Source organism: Octopus bimaculoides, chromosome 16 (genome assembly GCF_046866305.1).
Source record: "Octopus bimaculoides isolate indiv1 chromosome 16, ASM4686630v1, whole genome shotgun sequence".
NCBI lineage: Eukaryota > Metazoa > Mollusca > Cephalopoda > Octopoda > Octopodidae > Octopus > Octopus bimaculoides.
Genome location: NC_142943.1, coordinates 25,282,503 through 25,304,367, shown reverse-complemented (window position 1 = coordinate 25,304,367; position 21,865 = coordinate 25,282,503). Strand labels below are relative to the sequence as shown.

The 21,865-nt window shown below is 35.7% G+C and overlaps 2 long non-coding RNA genes across 3 annotated transcripts in view; one reads left to right on the top strand and one right to left on the bottom strand.

Annotated features, from left to right (window-relative positions):
- Positions 1 to 513: 513 nt before the first annotated feature.
- LOC106875031 (uncharacterized) lies at positions 514 to 19,658 on the bottom strand. 2 transcript variants are annotated; one of them, XR_001410074.3, is made up of 4 exons: positions 19,118 to 19,658; positions 17,874 to 18,023; positions 7,571 to 7,687; positions 514 to 829 (listed from the first exon to the last, which is right to left on the bottom strand). It is a non-coding gene; the product is annotated as an uncharacterized LOC106875031 (long non-coding RNA). The 2 variants fall into 2 exon arrangements; XR_008265823.2 differs by lacking the exon at positions 7,571 to 7,687.
- The window catches only part of LOC128249703 (uncharacterized), a 28,857-nt gene continuing 26,620 nt past the window's right edge, over positions 19,629 to 21,865 (top strand). The window contains exon 1 of the long non-coding RNA XR_008265824.2: positions 19,629 to 19,928. This is a non-coding gene — a long non-coding RNA (uncharacterized LOC128249703). The remainder of the gene's footprint in view (positions 19,929 to 21,865) is intronic.

The following is a 21,865-nucleotide window of genomic DNA, read 5'->3' as shown; positions in this document are numbered from 1 at the left end:
CTCTTCGGTCGTTTTCCTGTGTTTGCTGTCGCTGTGCAGGGGTCTCTCGTGACCTTACTCTGGCTACCGGCACTCGTCTTTGCTTCACTGTAGAATACTGATCATCGCATGTACCCTGTCTCCTGTTGTAGAGAGTGAGAACATTTTTCTCGGAAACTTTTTTGAAAATGAAAATGATTAAATGAAAACATGAGTGAAAGTTACGTGAATATCTTCACACGAGTGATTGAAATAAATGGCGATAGTGGAACACTGCACGCACGCATGCACACACACACACACACACACACACACACACACACACACACACACACACACACACACACACACACACACACACACACACATTCTTAAGCAATGAAGTTTTAAAAGAAAAAAGTTATGCGTTTGTTTCTCAAATTTGAGGGTGATAATATAAGTTCTATACTTTTTTATGAATATAGTTCTATAAGGGGACTTTAATATATGTCACCGGTATCATTGAGGTAAGGAAAAAATTATCAACGACACCGCTAATTTGTAATTAGTTTAATTACGTCACCTGTATTAATTAATGCAAGTGTATCATGTAATCAAAGTCCTGTAATATTTGAGACGAGAAACAGAATCGTTGTAGTTTACATTGACAGGAATTTCTGCTTTTAACTCTTCTCAAAGAATCATTCAACTACGGTAGTAGTTAAATAATATTCTTAAGACAGCAATTTATTCACACGCAGCATCTTTCAGAGCTTTGTCGCTAATTCAGTTCTTAACCAAATTGAAAACTGTTAATATTTTTGAAGAGGACTGGTCCCAGTAAGTAACGCCTCCAATCAATTTATCTAACCTTAAATGATAGAAGAAAGCATAAGGTAAAATCTTAAATTATTAATTGACATATTATTAATTAGCATAATACCATTGCCTGGAAAAAACATAGATTACATGGAAACATGCGATCAAGAGAAATAATATTCTTAAGATTATAAATCTGGAAAAGTACAGGACAAGTTATTACACTTGGAAAAATTCGGGACAAGTTATTACATCTGGTAAAGTACAGAACAAGAAAAGTTTTACTTAGGATATTGCAGCTAAGGATAAAATTTGAATACTAAAAATAATTTGATTTTAAATTACAAAGTAACAATATAATTAAAAAAAGGTACCATCATTTTGTTAAAATATTGACATACTAGAATACTTAAAAAATGAGAGCCAGAAATACCAAAATAGCTGAAGTTTTATGCAAAGTAGGATAGTATAAATGGAAGGCAAATTCATTATGTAAAAAATAGGCATTGGGTCAAGACTAAAAATGTGAAGACTTAGCAATAACTTGGGAAATAATTCAAGCAAATTTTACTGTGAATTTGTTGTTATAGGTAGATATTAATGTAATATATAACTAATTTTTGCATTATTTTATTGATTGTACTAACTAATTATGTACTACTATTATTTTTTTATAATCTATTTACAACTTTCTAATTAATAATTGAAAGAATTAATTTTTTAAAGTGCAAAAAATATTTTGAATTATTTATTATTTTTAATAGAAGTAACAAGTAATAACAAATAAAAGTAATAACTTGTAATAAGATTCTTAGTTTTAATAAAAGCTAATATTTTCTAAATCTAAATATTTTATTTGAAATTTTATCCTTAGCTGCAATATTTTAAGTAAGAAGTTTCTTATTCTGTATTTTACCAGATGTAATAAGTCATTCTGAACTTTTCCAGATTTATAATCTTAAGAATATTTCTCTTGCTCGCATTTTACCATGTAATATATATATATATATATATATATATATATATATATATATATATATATATATATGTATATGTATTTACGTGTGTGCATGTATGTATGTTTAGTGTTGACTGTCGGAAAAATACTGTTCACTACCATGTATGTTATTAATCGGTAGAGATTAATAATATATATTTTACTTGGGTTTTGCGCACCCACAGGTGAAACTCAGTGTGGTGAGCAGAGGATCATGTGGCTGTGTAGAAGCGTGTCTGTATTTCTATGCATATGTATATACACGCGCGCGCGCGCGTTTATAAGTATGTACGTATGTGTGCATGTATGTAGTGTGGGTATTTGTGGTTTGCTATGTATGTTGAGCGCAGAACGTGAGTAAGAGAGGGGGAGAGAGAGAGAGAGAGAGAGAGAGAGAGAGAGAGAGAGAGAGAGCGTGATAGTGAGAAAGAGAGAAGGGGAGAAAGAATGGATGCACAAAACAATATCCAAGTGTGTTTTGATTTTGTTGTTCTTTTTAAACTATAAACGGCAGAACATAGCATTATATATATAAATATATATATTCGTTAATGTAATTCAAGCCAAAATGTTACGAATAAAGCCTCTAATAAAAGTGAGAGAGGTTGCTAAGCAACGTAGAGAAGGATGTTAGCGAAACAAAATATGAAGTTGTCGTACTTTGTTCCGTACAAATTCGGCAACTTCACATTAAAATGTCACCAAGTGCGTAAAACAAAACACAGCAAAAATAAATATACAGATAAATAAAAATGACAATAAAAAATTGAGTAAAAATCTGCTGACATTCTCTATGTCGACAAATTGCAGTATTATAGCAGCTAATTGATGTAGTGATGCTACTTATTTGAAGATAAAACATTCGGCGAGGGTTCTAATTTGGTTGTTTGATCTGCTGGAAATAGCAGCCAAATCTCCCTTAATCTACGCCTAACCGATTTGAAAAGGGGTTGATACAAACAAGAATCTAGTCCTAGATATGCAACATTCAAAATAATTTATTAGTGGTGGTGGTGGTGTTGGTGGTGGTGGTGGTGGTGGAAGGCAGTAGCTGCAACGTCTTTGATCATCTCTCGGCGAAGTCAGGGCTGACCTCTGGACTTAAAGACAACGACGAAGAAAACGACGGCCGTAGTTGAGACGGTGGTGATTGTAGAGCGGCGATGGTTGCAGGGGCGGTACTGGTGGTAGAGGTGAAGATATAAGTAGAGATGGTGGCGGTAGAAGAGGCGTCGGAGCGAGCAGAAGCTGCGGCGGCAACAACAAAAAACCTTTACAATTGGAATTAATATTATAAGTTAATGCGAAAAGCAGCTAGCCGGCAGAATCGTTATCACGCCGCGAGAAATGCTTAGCGGTGTTTCGTCTAACTTTACGTTCTGAGTTCAAATTCAGCCGGAGTCGACTTTGCATTTCATCCTTTCGAGGTCGACAAGATAAGTACCAGTTGAACATTGGAGTTGACGTAATCGACTTAACCCCGAATTTGTTGGCCTTGTACCAAAATTTGAAACTAAATTGTTCGAGACGAAATCGTCAGTGTTCCAGAGGGTATGTTGTGGCGTTCATGCCTTTACAAATGTGTAACATAAGGACAAATCATGTAGTTCACTAATATTACACTGATATTTTATTTTTATTGATTTCAGTCCTTGGGCATCAAAGTTTCATCGATCGCATCGATCCCCCAGTGCTTATTTGAGGCTGGTACTTATTCTATCGATCTCTTTTTATCGAATCAGAAATAAGTTTGATCAATAACTGCAGAACCATAAAGTTGAAATTCTAATCAGATCTATACGAAAGGCAGTATTAGAAAGTTATTCAAAAGGTCAATGGTGACCTGTTCTCCAGAAAGAACTGTAGAGGGAGAGACAGAACCTTCTTGGCATAGGAATTGTGACCAATGTTGGCGAAGTATAACATCCGCATCTTTGGTTTTTCATGACTCTTTGGTGTTAGGTTGCATGGTTTATTTTATACAATATGGTATATGGTGAAAAGCATATTGCATGTGTCCTTGTATGGTGAATATAGTGTTAAATACGATACATCGTACTAGAAAGTGTATATCGTATAACAGTGTTTCTCAACCTTTTTACACTTGCGTAACCTTTAAAATAAATTACGTGTCTCAAGGAACCCCAGCACAAAAAAAAATTATATATATACACATATATATTTGCATATATATGTACTGTACATACATACACACACACACACACACACACACACACACACACACACATATATATATATATATATATATATATATATATATATATATATATATATACATATATATATATCCATAAATTACAGATATCACTAAATATATCAGCAATGATTGTTATATTTTTTTGATAACATAATAGGTTAGTTAGGATGATGTCTATATTGCAATATTACAATAACCAATAATATGTCGTGCATATTGAGTAATATTACAATCATGAAATTAGCATGAGCTTATCTTACTCTTTCTCGCGGAAGTCCTAGGTACCTTTTGCGGAACCCTTGGGTTCGGGGAAACCGGTTGAGAAACACTGTCGTATATTATAGAGAGTTTTGTGTTGTATATCTTAGGGAGTGCTGTATGGCGTATTGTACACTGTATATTGCACGGGTATTGTTGTGTGATTAAGAAGCTTGCCTCCCAACCATGTGGTCTTAAGTTCAGTCCCACTGCTCGGTACCTTGGGTAATTCTCTTCTACTATAACCTCGGGTCCACCAAAGACTTGTGATGGTTGTAAAACAGGCATGTTTTTCGTTTCTAGTCTTCCGTAGAAAATGGTCACGAGAAATATTACCTTACTTGAAAATAAATGAAGGTTGGCGACAAGAATGGTATCTGGCCGTAGGAAATCTGCCTCAAAAGATTACATTTGACCCACGCAAACATGGGAAGAAGACGTGGCTGTGTGGTAAGAAGCTTGCTTTCCAACCACATGGTTTCCAGGTTTAGTGCCTGGAACCCTGGGCAAGTGTCTTCTACTAGACGGAAACTGAAAGAAGCCCGTCTCATATGTGTGTGTGTGTGTGTCTTTGTGTCTGTTCCCCCATCGCTGCTTTACAACCGGTGATGATGTGTTTACGTCCTCGTAACTTAGCAGTTCGGCAAAAGACGCCGATAAAATAAGTAATAGGCTTAAAAGATAAGTCCTGGAGTCAATTGTTTCGACTACAACTGCTCAAGGCGGTGCTCCAGCATGGCTGCAGTTAAATGACTCAAACAAGTAAAAGAATGAAAGAATTAATTGAAGAAAGGAAACAATGAAAATTCTGCAGAGAATGTGAAATGGCGTATTTCGCGCTTGTGTGTTGCTGTGGCGGGTTGTATGGATTAGATTATTCTTTTAGTCTTTTACTTGTTTCAGTCATTTGACTGTGGCCATGCTGGAGCACCGCCTTTAGTCGAACAAATCGACCCCCAGGACTTATTCTTTTGTATGCCAAGTACTTATTCTATTGGTCTCTTTTGCCGAACCGCTAGGTAAACACACCAACATCGGTTATAAAGCGATAGGGGTGGTGATAGGGGGCAAACACAGACACACAAATGCACACACACACACACACACACATATATATATTTATATATATATATATATATATACGACGAGCTTCTTTCAGTTTCCGCCTACCAATCCACTCACCTTGTCAGTGGATTTGGTAAACAGAAGGCTTTGGTTGGCTGGAGGCTAGTAAAGACTTGCCGAACGTGCCTCACAGTGGTACTGAACCCGAAACTATGTGTTTAGGAAGCAAGCTTCTTACCACACAGCTACGCCTGCGTTTATTATTATTGTATTATTATATGCTGTATATTGTAAGAAGTATAGTGTGTTATACTGTAGACTAAATGCTGTATGGTGTATTACGCTTGGTTGAATGTTCAGCTGCAGTACAGCCATGATCGAACAGGACTTATGATCAAAAACATTCCAACAATGACCTACCATCTGATTCTAGGTCAAGTATTGTCGGGACTACATTAGCCAAGATCTCCTTTGCTTTTAAGTTATAATTTAATTTCAAGGAGATTTGGCTACTATTTCTAGCAGATCAGGCTTCTACGTATGGGTCCTTTGGATCGTATGAGGTATACTGTATAAATGTTGTACATCAACGTTGCCTTGTATGTAGTCAATGTATTTTATGAGGGGCTGGATTCTGTCTGCTATGTCGTACACTGTGTTTCATGGTGTTTGGCATTTTACGGCAATGTTGTTGCTGCTGTTGTTTTTTTGTTTTTGTTGTCATTGTGTTGTTGTTGTTGTTGTGGTTCTACCAGTTATTTAAAACAATCTTTTCATATTTTGTTTATATGTTGTTCAGCAAGGAATTCTTTCGTTATATACATATATATACACATATATATATATATATACGTATATATATATATATATATATATATATATATATATATATATATATACACATGCATCTATATATATATATATTTGTATACATATGTAAATATATATATAAATGTGTGTGTGTATGTATATATATATATATATATATATATATATATATATATATATATATATATATATATATATATATATATATATATATATACACATACATCTATATATATATATATTTATATGTGTATGTGTACACATACATCTATATATATATTTATATGTGTATGTGTATACATATATATCTATATATGTGTGTGTGTGTATGTGTGTGTGTGTGTTACTTCATTTGTAGTTTATTACCTCTTTTTTTTTCCCTATTTTTTTGTCCTTCATTTATTCTGTTCTTTACTTTCTTTATATTAATGTTTCCAGATATTTCTATAACCATACTTCAGTAAGGGGATGTGATGTTTGGAGTGCAAGTGCAGTGATCAGCGTGGTAGTGATGCTGCTGCTGCTACTGCTGATACTGGGCTTAGAGAATTGGTGGTGGTGGTGGTGGTGGTGGTGGTGGTGGTGGTGGTGGTGGTGGTGGTGGTGGTGGTGATTTTTGGTGCTTGTGTTGGTATGGGTTTTCATTAGTGTTGATGGGGGAGTAGTAATATCACAATGGTTATGATAACAGCAGTGGTAGTGGTGGTATTAATGGTGGTGTTGATGGCGTGATGGTATTGATGATTGTAGCTTTGATAGAGGTGATGGTAACGGTGTTGAATGTGGTATTATTGATGATAGTGGTGGAGGTGGTGGTGGTGGTGGCGGCGGCGGCGGCGGCAGCGGCGGGAACGGTGACGGTTGTGGTGGTAGTTGTGGTGGTGGGAGTGATGCCAGTAGTGATGGTGGTACCGACGGTGGTATGGTAATTTAATTTTGATTTGTTTTCACTGCATCAAATTCGGAGAAAATATCAAACGAATGCAAATATTGATGCCGACCATAGGAATTAGCATAGAATAGTGGTGGCGACGGTGGTGCTGGTGGTGGTGTTGGTGGTGCTAACAGTGCTGCGGTGGAGGCGTCGATGGTGGTGGTGATGGTGGTGGTGTGTGTGGGGGGGAGGGTATTAATGGTGATGATGACGATGATCGTTGTGGTGGTGGTCGCAGCAGTGAAGACAGCGTGGTAATAGTGGCTGTGATAGTGGCAGCGACAGCAGTGGTAGTGGTAGCAGCGGTGATGGTGCTACCTGCGATTTTATTGTTGGTAATGGAAGCGGTTAAGATAGTGTTGACGATTTTTATGTAGAATCATAAGGCAACAGAGATATTTTTTTTCCCTTTTTTTAAATCAGTGATAGGATATTACAGAAGGCAGAAAGTGATAATGAAATGTGAAGCTAGTGTTAAAAGCATAATACAAACCGTAAACACTTTAGCTGTGCCAACAGTATTAAACGAAGGGCTCAGATTGATCGCGCGCAACAATAAATTCCTTTCCAAACACACAATGCACCATCAAAAGTCAGATATTCACAAGATCTGAAAAACAGAAAAACATCTGCTAAAGAGAAAACCTGTACGTAGTCGCTCGGCTTACTAGAAAAAGCAGCCAGATCTTCTTCAAAAAAATTCTAATGACATCTACTAATCTACTATTTGCAAAAACACCTTCCTTTAGTATAAAATACAATAACATATTTATATTAATACGCGCGAAATTCTGTCTGTCCGTCCTGGACCCCCGAGTCTCAGTCTACATTAGCTCTACATAAACATATTATACCCATTTTGGAATCGGGATTATCCCGGGATCGAAAATCTGCCCTACATTTGGTTCTTGAATATCCAGCATTGGGATCTGATTTAAAAGCAATTGAGTTGCTATTTCTAGCAGGTAAATCTTGGCTGATTCGCTTTATCTTGGTTGGCGGTTGTCAGATGACGTCAGAGATGAAGGGGGAGATAAATGACATTCACTTCGTTAATTGTGCGTCGAGATAAGAACTTTATGACAAATTGGCCAAAAGTTGGAATTCAACTTGGGACTGGATCGCGTTACAGAATTAATTCTCCTTAGCCTCTGATCAAACTCCACTAGGACATATAGTCATTATAAACATATTACAGTCATGCTGTTTAGCATTGCTTAGTTTTGGGCCGGAGGCCCACTTAGACCTCCGAAAGGACTTATCTTAAACGTTCGCACGGAGTACGGTTTTTAAGTTAATTACTTAATAATATAGTGTTAGATGGTCACTTAATCTAATAGAAATAGGAGCCAAATCTTAAGTCTTAGGAGCCAAATCTTAAGTCTTATATATATATATATATATATATATATATATAAGACTTAAGATTTGGCTCCTATTTCTATTAGATTATAACATGCGTTTTCTCCAATCCTTAAATTCTTAAATATACTCAAATACCCAAAATTTCAAGGAGTTCCTGCCTTAAAAACAGGAGCTAACCACAGTTATTTTGTGTTCTTTGCTACATTGGTTTCTATTAACCCATTTATTCTATCAGAAGAATTTTTATTCATTAAGATAGAAGAAATACACATAATTATATATATATATATATATATATATATATATATACATACATTTATATTGGGTTGGCAACTAAGTTCCCACCGTTTTTTTTTAAATTTGGGAATTTATTGCAATTTTAAATTTCGGAATCTATTTTTTTCGAGAATTCTATTTCTGAATCATTTTGGAATCTATTTTGTTCTATTTTTTTTTCCAATTAATTATAGTTAATTTTTGTTTATTTTCAGATCATTAAAATGGAATGTCAAGTTATGAAAAACAAGCATTTTCGACACCTCCTTCTTTTTGTTTTTAATCAAAGTTCTAAGGCCGCAAAAGTTGCTCGCGACATTTGTGCTGTGTATAGAGAGGGTGCTATAGCTGAAAGAACCGCTCGTGATTGGTATGCCAAGTTCAAAAATGGAAATTCTGACCTCAAAGACGCACCTCGTTCTGGCCGTCCAGTTGAGATTGATGAAGAGCGATTAAACCAACTTTTGCAAGAAAATTTTCGTCAAACGACAAGGGAACTGGCAGAGAAAATGCAATGATTCCACACTGTTATAGAGAAGCATCTTCACTCGATGGGAAAGGTTCAGAAGTATGGAGCATGGGTTCAGCATGCTTTAAGTGACAACAACAAAAATCAACGAGCCACAATCTCCGCTGGTTTGCTTGCTCATCACCACTCAACTCATGGACACAAGCAACGATTTCTTTACCGAATCGTTACTGTACATCAATATGAAGCAGCGTAAGGAGTGGCTTAGCCCCGGTAAACAAGCGACACTGCGCGTGAAACAAGATCTTCATCCGCGTAAAACGATGTTGTGCGTATGGTGAGACTGGGAAGGGATTTTCCATTACGAATTACTTGAACGGAACCAAACGCTCAACGCGGAACTCTATGTTTAACAGATGGAGCGACTGAACACGGCTATTCAAGAGAAAATACCTAATCTGCTGCATGACAACGCCCGCCCTCATATTGCCAATATGACCAAGGAAGCCGTTCAAACGTATGGCTGGGAAGTGCTGCCACACCCGCCGTACTCTCCTAATCTGACACCTACAGATTTCCACCTCTTTCGATCTCTTTTAAATGCTACGCGCAGAGTTTCGTTCAATACTGATGCAGAATTGAGAGGTTGGTTGAACCAACTTTTCGAGTCGAAACCGAGTGATTTCTACCAACGAGGTATTGAAAATCTTGTTGAACGTTGGGAAGTTGTAAACATCAAGGATGAATACATTGTTGATTAATTAGTTGTTATTTTTTTTTTCTAAACTTTTAAAAAATTTTTATTAAAAAAAACGGCGAGAACTTAGTTGCCAACCTAATATATATATATATATATATATATATATATATATATATATATATATATATATATATATATATATATATATATATATATATATATATATATATATATATATATATAACAAAAGAAGGGAGTATTTCCACGCAGGAAAAAATATAGGAAAATTTGTTGAAAATGCACCAAAATTTTAAAAACTTGTTTTTAAATAAATTTATTTACATACATACCACTCTAGTTTGAACAATACTTTTTTGTTTATCAATGGTAAAAATTTAAAAATCGATCACTATTGAATTTTGTACATTTAAACAATATGATCCATATTTTTTATATTATTGTGAACATTTGTTCATATGTTGTAAACATATTTGAACATATGTTGTGAACATTTAAATCATATTCGATATTATTGAATCATGACTCAGTATGACCGAACCTTTGATGATCCACATTTCTTATCGATCACTTCTAACACTATCGAATTTGTGCATTTAAAAAAGATGATCCACATTTCTTATATTATTGAATGTTATGACCATTTAAATCTTATTTGATTTTATTGAAACTTTTAAACATGATTTTCTAATTCATAATCGTAAACTTTTACCATTGATAAACAAAAAATATTGTTGAAACTAGTTTGGTCTCTATGTAAATAAATCTATTTTAAACAATTACAAGTTTTTCAAATTTAGGCATATTTTCAACAACAAATTTGCCTATTTCTTTTCTTTTATTCTTTTATTTGTTTCAGTCATTTGACTGCGGCCATGCTGGAGCACCGCCTTTAGTCGAACAAATCGACCCAGGACTTATACTTTGTAAACCTAGTACTTATTCTATCGGCCTCTTTTGCCAAACCGCTAAGTCACGGGGACATAAACACATCAGCACCAGTTATGAAGCGGTGGCGGGTGACAAGCACAGACACAAAGTGCCACGTAGTGGGACATAACTCGGAACCGTGTAGTTGAGAAGCAAGCCTCTTACCACACAGCAACTATATATATATATATATATATATATATATATATATATATATATATATATATATATATATATGTATATATATATATATATATATATATATATATATATATTTATATACATATATATACATATATATACATATATATATATATATATATATATATATATATATATATATATATATATATATATATATATATATATATATACATGTATATATATAGTTAGTTAGTTAGTTAGTTAGTTAGTATGGTCATGGCTGGAATGCCTTTGTGCAGAAATCTGCTTGGTCGTTGTTGAACAGGAACTAAAGGACGAATAATTACAATGTACATAGTCAGGAACCAAAGGCAAAGATCCTACGTGGCTCACGGCATGCTAGAAATAACAGCTAAGTTTCCCTTATAATCATAACCTAGTGTGTTAAAGTAACCGACACGCTGAACAAAGGAGTACTCAATACACTGTAACTGGAAGAAAAATTAAGGCGTTTTGGATAACTCTCGAATGTCTTTCACCAGAGAGAGCTGGTTGATCTGCGTTGAACAACACCAGAGAAACACAAAAATACACAAACACACACAAGCGCATGCACGCACATACTCATAGACACACACACACACACACACATATCCCCCATATATACACGCACACACAGGGACAAATAAATACACGCACAAACTCATCAATAATTCACATCAAAAATAGAAATACAATAACGTTGCACTCACACCCACACGAACTTACACTAACACACGCAGACACACACAAACACGCATAGATATACGCGTATACACACGCACACACACACACACACACACACAAAAACATACACATACACACACACACACGCACACACAAAGAAACAACGAACATACGTGTGCACATATACAGATACAAACAAACTCATACAAACACGCATTCACACACACACACACACAAACATATGCACTTACACAGATACACACACAAGCATATATAGACACATATACACACACCAATAAACAGAAATAGAAACTTATGAGTAAAGATCAAAAGCGACATAAAGGACCCAATGAACCCAATGGGAAATATAAACTACTAAACGAACATTTTTCCCAAATGGTGAAAATAAACTTGATTCTGAACAAAGAACAAATCCATTGATGGCTGGAAAGTGCTATTCTAAAAGGAGAAACGGAAGAGCTTATAATTGTAGCTCAAGTACAAAGCTTCCCAACTAGGCAATATCAAAAAAAAAAAAAGTATATGCATGCATATAGTGTCTATATGTATATATGTGTGTGTAGTGTATATATACATATCTATCTATCTATTTCTCTCTCTCTCTCTCTCTCTCTCTCTCTATATATATATATATATATATATATATATATATATATATATATATATATATATATATATATATATATATATATGTAATCAGTTGTGAGGCCATATATGGCCAATAGATGAGACTATAAACTAAAAATTCTGGCAGAATGTCCAACTGTATTTTAATTAAAATCTTTCCCACTACTGGAATAGAAGCAAACAGCTAACCTTCTCCTGTCGTGTTTACATAAACACACGTTTGACTCTAGAATGTAATTATAATTTATTATGCAGATTGGAAACTGTCTTGTAAGAAACAATGACAGTCGATGAAGCAGTAGTATGTTACAGCTTTACCGACATATTTATTTCGATTCTAGAGGGAAGTAAAAGAAAGTTGATCTCGGTAGCAATTAAATTTAGACTGTGAAAATGCGTAACTGTGCGAGGTATTTCGTGCAAGTACATTACTGAGTTTACCATCCAACGCTCTATTTATGTGTAGGTCGTGTCTATAACAGTTCTCTCCACCATTCCCCAAGTCAAACAAACCTTAAGGGGGCTTCAGAATCTGGAAATGTTGTTAGTAAGATTAGAAAAATTCGTTAAAAACTGAAAATCGTGTCAACACAATTCACAGAAAATTTCTGGATGGGGTCGCAACGAGAACACATGTACTGTGACTGTCACGTTCTACTTCTCTGAAATAGAATTCTGTTTGTCACGATAGGTGTTCGAGAGTTACGCTTTCAGTAACCTTAGCTACATGGAAGAAAATCGAAGGCACAGCCGAAATCTTTAACATAATGAAACAATATTATGAAGACATGAAAATTTATGCATCAAACTAGAAATAAGAACATTTATAAAACGAGGAATTTCCGCTGGCCCGGCAAGTGTTTATAGGAACAAGGTTACACATTTGACGGTGAGAGATAGTCGATTAAATTAGCTTCCGTGTTTGATTGCTACATATTTTCTCGACACAGGAAAAAGGCTCTGCACATGTGAACACACACACGCGCACATACACACATCAAGAGACAAAAGTGTTCTAAATTCAACTCTTGTTGAGGTCGACTTTTACTTTCATCCTTTCAGGCTTCACTACTTCGTTGCTCTTATTGTGATGCTGTTGGTCCCAGCTATTGTTCTGACGCTATCAGCCCGTTACTGTTATTCAAATACTTATTACTCCGTTGCTCTTATTCTGATGCTATTGGTACTGGCTATTGTTCCTACGCTTTTAGTTCTGGCTATTGTTCTGATGCTGTTAGTCTTTAGTTATTCTCATACTATAAACCCGTTGCTATTATTATAAGGTTATTGCACCGTTGCTATTAATCTGGCACCAAATACATTAAACTGCTAGTGATTTTGAAGACGATTCATGCTGAATTGTGACATTCATTTATTTCTAAACAGTAAGATTCCTACAATATTTTGCATGAATGTTTCTAAGAAGCTATGATGTTCATGACCTCATTTAATATATGAACAACATAAATAAACGAAACAGTTGCAAATATAAACAGGTTCATCGGCTGATTTAATATTCTTCTATTGTTTTGCCTTAGGATCTTAATCGGACATAATGACCCCAGGACTTACTGCAGGTAGGAACTCACTTGACATTAAGGGACCCAACATCAGTTTACAGCGATAAACACAAACACTAATACATACATGCACACACAAACGCACACGCTCTTCCTCCCTTCCCCTTCCCTCTCCCCCTCTCTCTCTCTCTCTCAATCTCTCTCCCTCAAATATATATATGAAGGGCTTCTGAATGGTTGATGGGTATCAAATTCCACTCCTAAGGAATTGGCAAATTTGAGATTTTTAATAGAAGGTAATTGTTCGATTGATCGAAATATCACACCGTTAAATCGAACACGAATGCACAAAGGTTATTAAGCGAAAGTATTAAGCATTCCACTCTACCTGCGCCTATATGTATGTATGCATGACCGCAGCCACTTGGCTGAAACACATAAATAAATAAATAAATAAATATATATATATCTATATATATATATATATATATATATATATATATATATATATGTATATATATATATATATAACTTTAATCAGAGGATATGTTAACCTCGTGAAGGGATGGTTGCATCCAAGGAAATACTGGCTCAACACCTAGTACTGTTGGGGAATGAAATTCCTTTAAAACGATATAAGTATATAGTCTGTATCCAGTTAAAAGGAGAAAAGAAAATGGAGATACGGAAGTTAACAGCTATTTATTATTAACAATTTGGTCATATTCACTTCTTCCAGCCGTTTCAATTAATAATACTCAATAATGTAATTCCAAATTTGCACATTAAATTTGTATCAATGTGACATGAACATAATTTCATCAGAGAAAAAAAAGATGTACCTTGGGATGAGGTCCATATATAACATCCCAAGGTACATCTTATTTTTCTCTGATGAAATTATGCCCACGTCATATTGATGCAAATTTAATGTACAAATTTGTAATTAAATTATTGAGTATTAATTAAAACAACTGTAAGCAGCGAATATGACCAATTTGGTAATACTAAATAATTGTTAATTTCTTTATTTCCACTTTCTTTTCTTCTTTTAACTATATATATATATATATGTGTGTGTGTATGTATGTATGTATATATGTATGTATATATGTATGTATGTGTATATTTCTATATATATATATAAAATAATAAAAGAGTGTAACTCTTTCCACAAATAACACGGAAGGGCTCAATATATTGAACAAATATGAAAGTTCAAAGGTGGGGTGTCCTAGTCCAGCCATTACATATTCAAATTGGGAATACTATCAAATATATACATATATATTTTTTATTATAAACCCAAAGTTATATATATATATATATATATATATATATATATAAATATATAACCTTGGGTTTATAATAAAAAAACCATATATGTATCATATGTATTGGGATTATAATAAAATATATATATATATATATATATATGTATATATATATATAACTGAAGTATTAATTAGCATTTATAAGGAAAAGTTTGGTAAGCCACTCTGTATTGACATCATTGTCATATATATGAACGACGCAGTCTCTGAATTATAAAACCGAGTTGAATTGATGCTAATACTAAGGGAATTGATGCTAATCCTATAACAATTAGAATTCAACTTTTAAAATTTGAATTATAATTAGAATGTATAATATTCTTTCTGAAGCGATAACTGGAATCATCTCCGACAATAAAATCCAAACATTCAAGATTCGATTGTTTAAATATCAACAAAAGGTATTTTAATCTTAGTAACAGAGGCAGTATTAATAACGAGAGGTAATATTTACCTCCACTTTAACGTGGATGTTCTATTAGAACAAATTTTACTACAGAAGTTGCCACGATATTTTTTTTTTTTTCATTGGATTTCTGATGAGATTCTATTGTTCATAAATATACATCGTATACTCTATATCTATGGTTTTGTGTCTTCTGATTGGGTAAAGTCTATGAGCAAGGTAAAAGCGTCACATCTGATTGGTCGTTACTTCGGTAGTTCATACCTCTCTTTTATGTCAGAAGTAGTTATTATTGGTTTCAAAATTTGGCGGAAGGCCTGCAATTTTGGGGGTTGGGGTAAGTCGATTACATCGACCCCAATGCTCAAATGGTTCTTATTTCATCGACCCCGAAAAGACGAAAGGCAAAGTCGACCTCGGCAGAATTTGAACTCAGAACGCAGAAACGGATGAAATGCCGATAAGCATTTTGCTCGGCGTGCTAACGCTTCTAACAGCTCGCCGCTTTAGAAGTAATTATTATTGATAGAAAGTAACGAACGCCATGATCACTGACGAAATTTCAGTCCAGCTGTTTTCGCTGTTTAGTTTCGGTTCCCAGCTGCAGCAATTTCACTTCGCTCAACTCCACTAATTACCATGTGAAAGATATGAACGTCACAGTATTTCATCTCCCTTTTCCTAAAAATTTCAGTGTCTCAGCTCAAAGTCATCGGGTCTCTTATGAGCCATTTATAGAACAATGCAACAAAATACGCATGCGCACTAATAGACACTATTGGCAAAGGTACAGAGAAATGGAGCATCAGCGACAACAGCTGCTGACCGTAACAGCACCCGGCCGGACAGATGTTGTCATTAAATACTACTACTGACTTGACCATAAATAAAGAAATGAATCTACGGACATTTACTGACCTTTTTACATCTGCACCACTGTCCTTATCGAGGAGTCACTGCTGTCGCTGCGACATATCCACCCGCCTCTAGATGTCAGCTTTGCAGCTTTTGGCTGCGTTGTATATTTATACCTAGCATTGTTCAGTTATCATGTCCACCGCAAGAGGGTGGCTGCTGCAATGGATACGTCACACACACACACACACACACACACACACACACACACACACACACACACACACACACACTCACACACTCACACACACTCACGTGCGCACGCACGTACACACACACACACACACACACACACACACACACACACACACACACACACACACACACACACACACATGCTACAAGCAGCTTATCCAGCACTGGGTGTCACAGTTGCTGGTACGGCAGGGCTGCTGACTTTATCGCACGTAAATTACATTATAACTCAACGAACCACATACAACTCCGCTGTCCAACTACCACTAAAGTTCACAACAGCTAAGACAAAGCCACATTTACGCGCTCCCCTTCTTAATTTGCAACACTCTGCAGTCTCTAGCATCGACTTCGCTATATCCGGTCCGTGTATGTTTTATAGTCGACGCTGTTGTTCTTTGTTTCGCATTAGTATTCTTTTTGTCTTTCTTTTTTTTCTTTTGTTTCACTGCGGCCATGCTGGGGCACCGGCTTGAAGAATTTTTAGTCAAATGAGTTGAACCCTAGTACTTATTTTTTTGTTAAGGCTGGAACTTATTCTATTGGTGTCTTTTGCTGAACCGCTATGTCACGGAGGTGTAAACACACTAACACCGATTGTCAAGCGGAAGAAACAAACACACACACACACACAAACACACACACACACAAACACACACACACACACATCTTGATGACCTCCCATACAACCCCAGATCAGCTGGACTAGCATACCTCAAAGAAGAATTGGAGGTGAAACGTTCAGCATACCAAAAGGAGACCATGAATCGGTATGTTTCCCGTAGACTTGAATAAGATTGAAATGAAACAAAGCCTCTCGTGGACTCGCGACCGCTACACAGCATCACACTTCGAAGGCTATGCATTTGCAATACCTAATCAACAAAAGAGACAGTGAAGTCCGTAAATGTAGCCCGTAAATGCAACCGTAAATGTAGATTATGTCATATTTCTGTGGAAGACATCCCACATGTGATTTTCAGCTGCCCAGGAATGTCATCAACTTTCAGCTGCCCAAAAATTTCATCCCTATGCAACCTTTTTACATCTGCACCACTGTGTCCATATCGAGGAGTCACTGCTGTCGCTGTGACATATGCACCCGCCTCTAGATGTCAGATAGAGAATTCCCCTATTATTGAATACTTACACAAATATCAGCACAAAGAATACTGGTAGAACATTCTCCTCAAAACATCTGTCAAGTGTAAGCATAACAGACCGGATATTGTTGTTTGGAACGGACAAGAAAAAGTATGTACCGTCATAGAGGTCAGCTGTCCAGGTGATGTGAATATCTCTGAAAATCAAAGAGAAAGAAAACGACTATAGGTAATTGCTTCGAAACCGCCAGCATCTATATCCGGATTACAAATTTACATTTATACCAATAATAATTGGAGCACTTGGTTTGGTAAGTAACTGTCAGTCTGGATTTCAGATAAAGAAATCAACCAACTGATTCGCACATTACAAATACAATTTGTAAGTGGAACAGTAAAACTTTTCTCAGGTTTAAAATGTGACATTTTTATCGTTATCTACTCTACATTCCAAAGATTGACCTTTGTATCTTTGTTAGAAACCAGCTCCTTCTTCAGAGGAAGAACTTAAATATTCAAATGATTAAATACAGAAGAGACATACATACATACATACATACATACATACATACAATCATACATACACACACACACACGCATACATACATACATACATACATACATATACACACACACACATATATATATATATGTATATATATATATATATGTGTGTGTGTGTGTGTGTGTGTGTGTGTGTGTGTGTGTGTGTGTGTGTGTGTGTATTAGACAAAATGAGATAACAAAGCCAAGGCTGTGAGGAGTTTCCAGGATATTTATAAGGAAAAAGATATAGATATAGTTTTACAACTGTTTCTGGGATATTATGGGTACCCCTTCATCGCACATCGTCTCTGATGAAGGGATATGCATAATATCCCAGAAACAGCTGTGAGACTATATCTATATCTTTTTCCTGATAAATGTCCTGAAAACTCCTCACAACCTTAACATTATTAACTCATATTGTCTAATATATATATATATATATGCATGCTAATACAAGACCCACATACTCCTCACTCATACCACTATCAAACCAAGAGCTTCACTATGGTCAGTCCATAGCACCTACTTAGTGTCACCTTCCACTCTTTGGGTCTTCTAGATATCAATACCTCTCATATATATATATATATATATATATATATATATATATATATATATATATATATATATATATACATACATACATACACACACACACATATATGTGTGTGACTCTGTGTGTGTGTGTGTGTGTGTGTATACGATGGGCTTCTTTCAGTTTCCGTCTACGAAATCCACTCACAAGGCTTTGGTCAACCTGAGGTTATAGTAGAAGACACTTGTCCAAGTTGCGACGCAGTGGGACTGAAGCCGGAACCATGTGGTTGGGACGCAAGCTTCTTACCACGTAGCCATGCCGATGAAAATTTTTGGGGCTATGACCGCCTCATCCTTTATTTCAGATATCGTATATCTGGCACTTCTTTATCAAAATTGTTTGTTTTTCTATTTGACTGATGATTTGAGGGGTTGTAGCTACTATTTCTTGCAACCACACAATGCTCCCTTTGTTGAATTGTTATTTTATCGTTGATAGAGTTGGTAAAGCAGTAAAGACGGTTCATCTTACTTAGTTGAAAACGACAAATACGATTGGACAGAGACTAACAATCAGAGTTGTAGAATGGCAACACTTCATGCTAATCACTATTTGCTATGGCATTCTGCTTCCTCGGTCAAAGTTAGCTTTTGTCATCAAACCACTGGTAGAAATAATTGTTGCTGTTGTTGTTGTTGCTGCTGTTACTGCTGCTACTGCTGTTGTTGCTGTTGTTTTTTGATGATCGAACAGACCTATGACGTAACATACTTCTATTGTGACCATCTCGTGTGTATTTTCTTCAAGCATAAGAACATCAAGAAATGCATTATCCAATGTGTCCTGTAGATTTTTTAAGGCTGTGATATAAGGAATATTTGGCTGTTATTTCTAGCATAAGGAGAAAATGTTCTTCTTTTATTGTCAGACACGAATTTCAAGTGTATAAGTACTTGAGTACTTAAAAGAACACATCTGTGAAAAATAACGAGTCTTTGATTTTATTCACTCTTAGGTATGTAATTAATATTAAATTACTGTTTGGGACAAAGCTTAAACCGGTTTCTATGCTTTCTTCCTCTATTTTCACATGAAATTTCAGTGATTTCGTCAGAGGACAGTTTCAAATATCAACGCAGAGGTAATTTCGTATGTGGGCAATGGTAACCTTCTCTTACATAAAGGCTTCATTGGGGAAGTTGTTTATCATCCAGCTGACTAAACACTGTATCGTTTTACCTTCTTCCTTTAAACGTCCGATGTATATTCTTGCTGAGTAGAATGAAGATTCTGAAAAGAGTTTATGGTTAATTTGAAGGATAAGATGTCCTATAGGAATATATTTTAATCTCCTCAGGTTAAAGTTGGTTTCTCTGCCTTTCAGTCACAGTGAACCTTCTTACTCTTGCGACTAAAGTTCAATGAAAAGTACAGAGTTTTCTATATCAAGTGCTGGTGTATTAGTTTCAAATTTTGGCACAAGACCAGCTATTTCGAGAGGAGGAGCTAGTCGATTGAATCAAATCTCAGTACTCAACTGGTATTTATTTACTCGACCTCGAAGGATGAAAGGTAAAGTCGACCTCGGCGGAATTTGAACTCAGAACGTTAAGACGGACGAAACGCCGCTAAGCATTTTCTCCGGTGTGTTAACGATTCTGCCAGCTCGCAGCCTTAACAAGTGCTAATATAATACATGTATCCTGATAGCTTAGTAGGTAAGTATGTTCAATAGCTGCATGGCTAATTTCCAGCCATGTGGTTTCCGGTTCAGTGCTATGGAGCAGCAACTTGGGTGAACGTCGATTTGTTCGATTAAACTCGTCGAGCCAGTGCCACAGCAAGGCTGCAATACAATAACTGAAACAAGCCAAAGAGAAACGATGATAAATCTGATTCAGTTATTGTTAAGATCTTTTATCTTTTACTTGTTTCAGCCATTAGACTACGGCCATGCTGGAGCACCGCTTTGAAGAATTTCTAGTCGAATGTATCAACTCCAAGGCCTTTTTTTTTAAAGCCTGGTACTTATTCTATCGGACTCTTTTGTCGAACCGCTGATTTACGGGGACGTAAACACACTGATAAAGGACTAGCACAGACACAAAGACACATTCACATACCCTCACGTACGCACGCACGCACGCTCGCATGCACGCTCGCACGCACACACACACACGACGGGCTTCTTTCAGTTTCTGTTTACCAAATCCACTGACAAGCTTTTGGTCGGCCTGAGGCTGTAACAGAAGACAATTGCCCAAGATGTCACGCAATGGAACTGAGCCCGGAACCATGTGGTTAGGAAGCAAGCTTCTTATCACATACCCACTCTTGCGTCTATGGTATAGTGAGCTATGTCATAAAGAATGTAGAAAAAAAATACTTATTCATTGACCAATGCTTTTTTATTCGGTTGGTAAGGACGAAACGCAATGTCAGACACGTTTTGGTCTTATTTGATGGACTTTCTCAGCGAAGTATAGTCTGTGCCGTGCTTAACAAAATATCAAGTAGAGAAACATCAAATACTTGAAGAATAATCTCCATTGTAATAAAAAAAAATTCAAAGAATAAATCATTCTTAGACACATGAAACAAGAATAATTAAAACTTAGTGTTCGCATATTTAATTGGATCGTACCAAAAAGCTAATTAGAAATAAAAATGATGTTGTCTAATAAGTAAAATTTATACAAATGTTCACGAACTTAAGCACGTGGAGACCGATAATACCACGAAAATAATTATTGCGTGTAGAAGTATATGTGTATATGATGTGTTTCTGTGAATATATGTGAGGGTATGCGCGCGTATACTTACATACTAACATGTATACAAGCATACATACATGCTAACATGTGTGCATCTACGTAAGCACTTCCCACACACATATGTATATATGTATTCGTATATATATATATGTGCTTGTGTGTGTGTGTACACACACAC